The 8,974-nt window shown below is 33.4% G+C and overlaps 1 non-coding gene across 1 annotated transcript; it reads right to left on the bottom strand.

Moving 5' to 3' along the window:
- Positions 1-7,877: 7,877 nt before the first annotated feature.
- Positions 7,878-7,949, bottom strand: TRNAH-GUG (transfer RNA histidin (anticodon GUG)). The gene has a single exon. It is a non-coding gene; the product is annotated as a tRNA-His (tRNA).
- Between the last annotated feature and the right edge of the window lie 1,025 nt (positions 7,950-8,974).

Here is an 8,974-nt window from a genome sequence, read left to right as displayed (position 1 = left end):
ATGTGTATGGGTCAGTTTCATGAATCTTCATTTTTTATCAATTTATAGCCAACTTTAGAAAACTGCCGATTTTTTTTAAATAGAGGAGAAAAAGGGTGTATGGAATAAAATAGCCAATAGAATCAAGGACCTGGGAGATATCAAGATTATAGTGGGTGAATATGTTAATGCAATTCTAGAACACAGCGAAAAAGTGGAGGGATTTTGCAAACAAATAGAGCAATATAGGATTTTATGAAATTTATTGAAGAAACGAGATTAGTGGATTGCCAAAATTCAAATGACATATTTACCTAGACAAATTGAAGGATTGGATTCACAAACATATCAAAATGGCTTGATCGATTCTTGATATCATATAATTAGATGGAAGATGTAGTTATATTAGAAGCAAAGATATTACCATTAACAACATCAAACCACTATATTATCAGTTTCAACATTAAAAATGAAGATCAGCCCTCCAATCCCTACTTTAAATTTTAGTTGATATGGTGGAGAGAATAATCACTAATAACAAGTTTAGAGAGCTAGTGTAACTCTTATTACATATCTATAAAACCTACTTACATATTATTTAAGAATATGTAGTACATCAAGTCAAAATTCAATGTTTGGAACAGGTGGACTTTCAAAAACAAATACAATGGAAAGAAGAGGGTAGGAATGGAATTGGAAGCTTTGAATAACAAAATAATAATTACGAAAAATATTTAAAAAGGACTACGAATAAGAGAAGAAACTTAAAGAAATGTACACGGAAATACTCACAAGAGAAGAGGAATATTGGAGGGATAAAGTTGTTAGAAGTAGGGTTGTTGCACCAAAAGATCAACCTATTGATGCCTGATACAACCACTAGAGACTTATAGAATCCACAAGAGATGGTTAAGCCATGTCCCAAACTTGAGATTGTGTTGCACAGCACAAGGAGACCAAGGGTGCACACCTTGCAACAATCCACCCAACGCAAGTGAGGGGGTTTGAACGTGTGATCCAAGCTCTGATACCACTTGTTAGAAGTACAATTGTTGTTGCACCCAAAGATGGACTTGTTAATGCCTGATACAACCAGTAGACTTATAGAATCCATAGGAGGTGATTAAGTCATATCACAAACCCAAGCGATGTGTCTCACAACACAAGGAGATCAAGGATGCACACCTTGCAACAAAAGCCATAAAGACATGGTTGAAAACTAGAGATCGAGAAACACAAAAAAAAACATATTTCGTCTAAGGTAAAAATAGATAAAAATAAAATACATGAGATAAAATTTATGGATGGGTCAAATTGTATTGCCAAAATAGAGGTGGAGAATGTTGCAACCTCCTTCTTTGCTCGGCATTGCTAGTTGCAGATCAACCAAAGTCTTTTGACTCAAACCAGTTTCTCTCATGCATACCAGCTTGCATCATGAATGGGGATACTCGGAAGTAAATAAAGAAGATCTCTTTGCAGGAGGTGTGAGTTGCCACATTTCAGCTCCATCTTGATAAATCACCCAAGTCGAATGGGTTCACTGCAAGTTTTCTTCTATAAATGTTGGCACTTTTTAGGGCATGACATATGTGAAATAGTGGAAGAATTTAAGAAAAAAGAAAAAAAAATTCAAAGACATTAATAACAAAATTATTACACTTATTCCAAAAAAGAGGAATTGTATACCAAATTTTAGCTAAACAACTACCAAACAGGCTAAAGAAGTTTTTGTGACACCATTATCATATCAAATGAGGTCATACATACTATGGTTTCAAGAAAAATCAGTGGAACATTTTTTAAGTTAAGTGTCAATAAAGCATATGATAAGGTAGATTGTAACTTGTTACTTCAAGTTATGAGAAGATTCTGATTGCATTATGTAATGGTGAAAAAATAGGGTTTCCACAATTAGATATACGAAAACCGCTAATTTTACTTAGGGACCAATTACATTAGGGAAAGATAGGTATTTGATAGATCTAAACCTAATAGATCTACATGTTGATCAGATTCCAGGGATCTTGAATGTTCCTCTTCTTTCCCTTGACTTGAATTGAATTGTTAAAGATGTTGAGATTAGGGTAAACGTGTTGGAATCAAAATAAATATGCATAAACAATGAGCTATAGTTGTTGGATTGAGTCACAAATGTGGATCTGGGGATTACAAAAGTATTTGGACCTGTTCCTAGAAGGAGCTCCTGATTTGTTAGGATAGGGATGGTGTTCACTCTGGTCCTCTGCACTTTTGTAATCCAATGGGGGATCATTTCGTCACTATAAATAAAGCCAATTCTAAAGATCGTGACTCCATACCTGTTCCTACACACATTAGAGAAGGAAAATACATTGGGAATAGGGGTTTGCCTAAGTCAAATGCCACTTTAGGAATTAACCTTAAATTAAATATTGCAAATACTAGAATAAACAATGAGAAGATATACCTCAGATCTACAATGACTAATAATGATTCTTTTCTTCTTAAATGTAATCACATATGTTGTATGAAATGGCATGAACATTGCAAAACCCTAATGACACACACATGCTTGCATATGTATGATGTAATTTGCTCCACAATGGTTGAATGAAGGAAATGCAGTATTGAAGATCTCTAGAAATGCTTGATGATGAACACTTCAATGTTTGAACGCTTTATTTCTTGAAATGGAATTGCTAGGATGAAATTAGGTTAATCAAATGTCTTTATATATGAGATCCTAGGTCAATTTGCCGATTAGGCTGACCTCCAACAGTCATATAGAGCCACCAATTTTATTTCCCACCGGAGAGATAGGTCACATCCTCCACTTGAAAAATGGGCGCCATTGGTCCTAGGACCAAGGCGTTGGGCACTCTGGTCCTAGGGCCAGGGCGCTAGCACCCGAGTCCTCCTCAATTAGGGACCAAAATTTAGGCCTAGAGAGGAGGAAACCACTCTAGAGAGTCATTGGGTAGGTGTATATGGTATAATAATTGGAGTTAAGGCACTTAATGGACCCGGATAGGAGATGAGGGGGAGACAAACTAAAGTAGGGGCACAAACATGAGGTGTAAATTGACTCGATGACAATTTATGATGCTACACATTAAGATTTTAGGACAAACCATGAACAAAGAAAACTCCAATATTTTATTTTCTAATACAAAGAAACAAATCCATAAAAGAATTGCCAAGGAGCTCAATTGCAAGATTGTTGACATTTTGTTCAAACATCTTGGTGCACCCTTGATATCTAGTCTATGTAGATCAAGACATTGGAAGGAAATAATACAAAACTATATAGGAACAAGATGTTAGCTTGGAAAACAAAATTATTGTCACTAGAAGGCGGAATAACAATGATTAAATTTGTATTATTGGCAATAAATTGTAATAGGTATTTGTCTATAGATAAAAAAATTAAATTGGTTCGAGTGTAGTATATGTTAATTGATTAAATTTTATGTTAATATTAATTATAAAAATATTATTAATATTTCTACAAAAAAATTAATAAATACAGCTATTTAAAAGTATGTAATTACGAATTATTTTATTTATTAGATAGATATATACATGTTTCTATATTGTGTTAATAATTATCTTAATTATTATATTATTTATTTTATTTGAAGAGCTATTTTCCAAAGTCGCCATTCATTATTTTATAATTCTTTTGTTTTATTTTTATTTTGGAATGTGTAGTTTTAAAAAAAAAAAAAAAAAGATAAATATTTTAATTAAGAATATGAAAGAAATACAAAAATGTTTATAAACATCAACAAATTGTTTTTTATTAGGATAAACAGGTTTTGAGGGGACTCGAAACCCCTTACAACAAGTTTTGAAGGGACCCGAAACCATCGGATTTTACCAGGACCTAAAACCCAAAACAAACAGCTACTAATGATACAACAAATATAAACAGCAACCTAAAACCAGCCTAGCAACAAAGAGATATCAATGAGACCTAGTTGAAAAAGGAGAAGGCCAAAGCCTTTCACTAGCACAAGGGTTTTATCAAGGCTCCCTTAACCTTCAATAGAAACCAAGGGTTTTTCCAAGGACCCATAACCTGATTAATGGTTTTACAAGGCTCCCACAACCAAAATTGGGTTTTGAATTAGCTCCCACAACCAACAACATTCTGGGTTTTGAAAGGGCTCCCACAACCCACACAAGAAGGATTTTCTAAGCTCCCAAAACCTATAACACAATCTCAAGGCCATAACCAAATCCTAGTCCTAACCAAAAATAAAAACTGGTCAAACTAGGCCCTTGAAAATTGCCAACATCCAGCCTATCCTTGAGAAGAGCAAAAAACATAGGGTTTTTCCAAGCTCGCTCAACCCTGAGAGTTGGTTTTATAAGGCTCCCACAACCTAATTTGGGATTTGAGATGGCTCCTAAGACCAGCAACATTTTGGGTATTGAAAGGGCTCCCAAAACCCACAAGTTGAAACCATCAAAGATAATCCAGCTGAAAATCAGCTCCCATCCAACAAAGCACTTTTCCACCTCCATAGGAAGAGGATCCACCTCCATAGGGACTAAAGAGAAGAAAAAAACCAGTTCATCCTTCTAAGCATCATTCAACCCTGTAAGAACCAGTGGCAGATGATCAAAACCACGCCAAATAACTGGAAACCTGGGTTAGGCTCCCAAAACCTTTAAGAGAAACTGAGGCACACAATAACCAAACACCATACAGAAAATCACTACCATAGTATTCCCCTCTATAGGATAATAATGATAAGGAAAATTCAAACTGGTGAGGAAAACAAAACAATAACTAGCCTCAAAAAATAGGGCAACAAGCACCCTCAAGAAACACCAACCAGCCACTCTTTCCCTCAACAAAAATGCCATTCACCGCAATAAAATAAGAAAGGAAGGAAAATAGAGGGTAGGAGAGTCGTTCCCAAACTAAAACCAACTGCAACCTCTCAAAAAAATAGAATAACTAGAGAAAGAACAAAGAGATCCAGAGCAGTAGAAGGACCCCACAAGAATGAGATGGAACCAGAGACACACAAGGTCCACAAAGAAAACAAGGGGTAAACCCCCATATTTGTCGAAGGATAGACGCAGAGGGGCTCTACAAGGGCAAAAAACCAAGACCCATAATTGGGAAGCTTTCCAACCAAACCACTCCAAAGGACGAGGCTCAAAACCACGTCCACACAACAACCCACCCAGAGACTCGCACCAAAAACTAGATCACATTCACACCTCAAAGAGAAACAGCCCGAAGAACATAATAGCCATAGAAAAGGGCCAAAGGAAGGCAAGCCCACAAGAATGCCCAACATAGAACCAACACAACCCGGGATAAAATTCACTCCCAAGCCCTCCACCAAAACAGCAGAATGAAGACCACCCACAACTTGTCCACAGAGCACACACTCAAACAGACCAATTTGCAGACGCTAAGGAGGAGCCACTCCAACAAAGAAGAAGTTGAAGGCCCCAAAAGGAAACATAGAAAGGCCAGGTCCACCATCGGCATCACAATCTTCATCCTCTTCATCGCCATTGGCTACACCAGAAACCCTAGGGCTTCCACCTTTTCCTTCACCTCTCTCACTCACGTGCTCCATTTTATTGTTAGCAAAGAGTGTTGATTTTGGATCACATCATAATAACCTGACTTTATTGATTTTTTGATTTTGCGAGGTTAACATCAACAAATTGTTACTGCAGTCCAACTTGGATCAAAAACTGAGGTTTCTCACATGTCCACCCCTCCAAGAATGAAGGGAATACATGAAACCAACAAACTATGAAATCCTAATGAAAAGTAGATCAAAATGATGAAACTAAATCATTTTAAAGACGTTGAAGAAATTGTGAAAGTTGTGTAAAAGATAAAGAATCCCAATTCCAAAAATTCTAAATAAATTTTACCATCATGTCATTCTTGCTACATCTTGCACACAACCCTACTCACCCTAACTATAATGAAAAACTATAGAAACATGGAGGGGACAATCATGTTTAATTATAACTTATTACCATCTTATATTGAATTTCCAAACAATGTTACCTTTCACTACTAAATCTTATTTTTTACTGCTTCCTAAATCATTGCCTATTTCTCTATTCTACTTATTTCCTTGATATATTACATGTTCTCTCCTTGCCCAAGAAAATATTTAATACCTTAGGCCTAAGAAAATTCCCTTCTTGTGTGATTTCTTATTCCTTCGTGGTATGCTAAAAAAGTTTGCTAACATGGGTTATTTTCTCTTTACATGTGCATCCCCTACATACTTTATTCAAGATAAAATAAAATTAATATCTATATTGAAAATCCTTAATGAGGATCACTATCTTTGATTTTAAATCCTTAATTTTTTTTATTTTTTATTTTTTTATACTTATAATGATCAAGCTAAAACTCCACACTTATCGAAGAATGATATTCCATCATGTTGTGTTCAACATGATTCTATAACTCTAAGTTATAAATTATCCCTTAGATGCTAGATTATGGTACACCCTCAATGTATGATTGTTAATCAAAAGTGGTTTCTTTCTTCCATCTACTGAAAGCAATTGTCTTACTCCATTGTTGAAAACTTGAAGTATTTCATAAGGCTTCAACCAACTTGCATGGAGCTTACCTTTCAGGTCTTGATCTTTTAGAGCTTACTTTTCAAGGCTGGTTTCTTGGCACCTTATATATATATATATATATGAAAATGAAAGATTAAAATCCAAACCCTAGCCATATATGATATGAAAGATATGTTGTTAGAAAAGTTTGATTTAAAACCTTAATGATGAATTAGAGATATTGAATTCATCATGTTTAATGTAAAGGAAAATAGTTAATTTAAACTATCGTTTTCTTGAGACAAATAATTAATAATAATAAAATCTTAGGATGTAAAAATGGGATTAAATAAATGAATGTAGTAATTAATATGGGAATTAAATAAATTAAATACGTGAGGAATTGCTTCATCAATGTGTTATTATTATCTAGGGCCTTGTTAGATGATTGCCTAAGAATCTAAAAATTGACTCTTCTTCACAATGGTTTAAATCAATGTGATATTATTATTAGCAGTGAACTTGGAATACAAAGGTGAACTTGATGAATGTAATTGAATTAACAAAAAATTGATAATTGTTGTGGATGTTCCTTGGCTTCATATATTCTTTTTTAGAAAATGATGGCAATAGACATTTTATGGGAACATATTAGACATATTTATTCTTGTTTAATCAAGCTCCTGGACAAAAGATCAAAAACAACAACTATCATATAATATGCTCCTAGAATAATCACTTTTATCTTTTTTCAATTGATATCTGATGTCTTCCAAGAGTACTCAAATGAATGAAGTTTAGTCCTTCAAATACATTATCTTGGTATGCACTTTTGAAATAATTTATGCTTTGATTAGCTCATATGAGCCAACTTCAAAAATAATTCTATCTATGTTTGAATTTAAAATTCAAAAATAAAAATTTGCACTCTTAGTTTACATGCATAAAAATAATTTGAATCAATTCCACAAATACAAATTTAAATCAAATTGATAATTAACTAAATAAAAACCTCAATTGTAAATATATCTTCTACAATACCAACAAAAAAAACACACCCTTACAAACTTTTCTACCACCAAATGCTTACATTTATATTAATATGTTTAACATTTTCCAAGAGTATGTTTTCGAAGTGTGTTGCAGTGCTATATACAACTGCAAGTGAGTTTGAACTAGAGTTATTTTACAGTTGCGACCATGTTAATTATTAACCTATTGTGTAGCTGTGATGGAGTATTTTAATCTGCCAGATTATCTGAAGAGTATGAGAAAATAAAAACAATTACCAGGTTAATGATGTTACAGAGAAGATGATAAATTAAAACACAAAAGAATTTCAACAACGACTGTGTGGCTGCTGGGATTCGAGCCCAGGTCTCCACGGCCACAACGTGGAATTCTTACCACTAAACTACAGCCACAGGTGAAAAAGACAGTTCAAGATAATGTAAAAATCTTTTCTATACATTAACCTGGTATGTTATAGCTTTAATATAATATTTTTAATATTAGATCACATTGTAATATCTTTTATATTACATTAACTTATAATTTAGAGTATAAGTAACATCTTTTATAATACATTAACCTGGTAGATCACATAGACCAGCCAAATATCAACATTAACCTTGGCTATGATACTCTCGTGATTGTTACTACAACAGAGTTGTGACTTCTTGTGTGATGGGATATCTATTCCATATGACTTAGAAGAAAATCATGGTCATTAAAGAAAAGAAATAAATTTATTATAAAAGAACTTTTTTCTCTTGGGATTGTTTTTAGCTGTTTACTGTTTTTTTCTGTTGGGATTGTTTTTAAGCTGTTTAATGTTATTTGATTGATCATCTTTGTTTCTGATTCTCTCCTATTTAAATTTCTATGACCATCCACTTTTTCAACAAATTATAAGCTATTATCTATTAATTTAAAAAATATATATATATCTAGAAACATATTCATTAATTAAACAACTAAACAGATTTTAGATGTTTCAAATAACAGATATCGTAACTGAACAAACTTATCATCACATAGAATTGAGATTGTTTTTTCTAAGTATATTAAAATCAATCTAAATAACTTAAACATAGATGGATATATCATTTCCAAGAACATAATGATTTAATACAAATAGAAAGAAATATTACTCTTATGTTTGGGTACAAATCTCTTTGGAGAGACTTCTTCAGAGAATTATTAGGTCAGAGATATCATCAAATAATTCTTTCTAAATTCTGAAAAACAGGAAAGAAAATACTATTGCGATTATATGCATACACTGTTATATTCAACTGTGAAAAACTTTTTTTTAAACTAAAGAACCAGTTAATTCTGCTCCCTCTTTCTTTCCTATTTCCATATGTTTTCCTTTCACCTTGGTCCTTTTTATAATGAAGCCTTTCGCCTTAGCTTTTTTTCTAATGGCCTTCCCAGCCCTTTGAAC

This window comes from Cryptomeria japonica, chromosome 5, assembly GCF_030272615.1.
Source record: "Cryptomeria japonica chromosome 5, Sugi_1.0, whole genome shotgun sequence".
NCBI lineage: Eukaryota > Viridiplantae > Streptophyta > Pinopsida > Cupressales > Cupressaceae > Cryptomeria > Cryptomeria japonica.
Note: the sequence above shows the minus strand (reverse complement) of the source record. Positions and strands in the feature narration are given on the sequence as shown.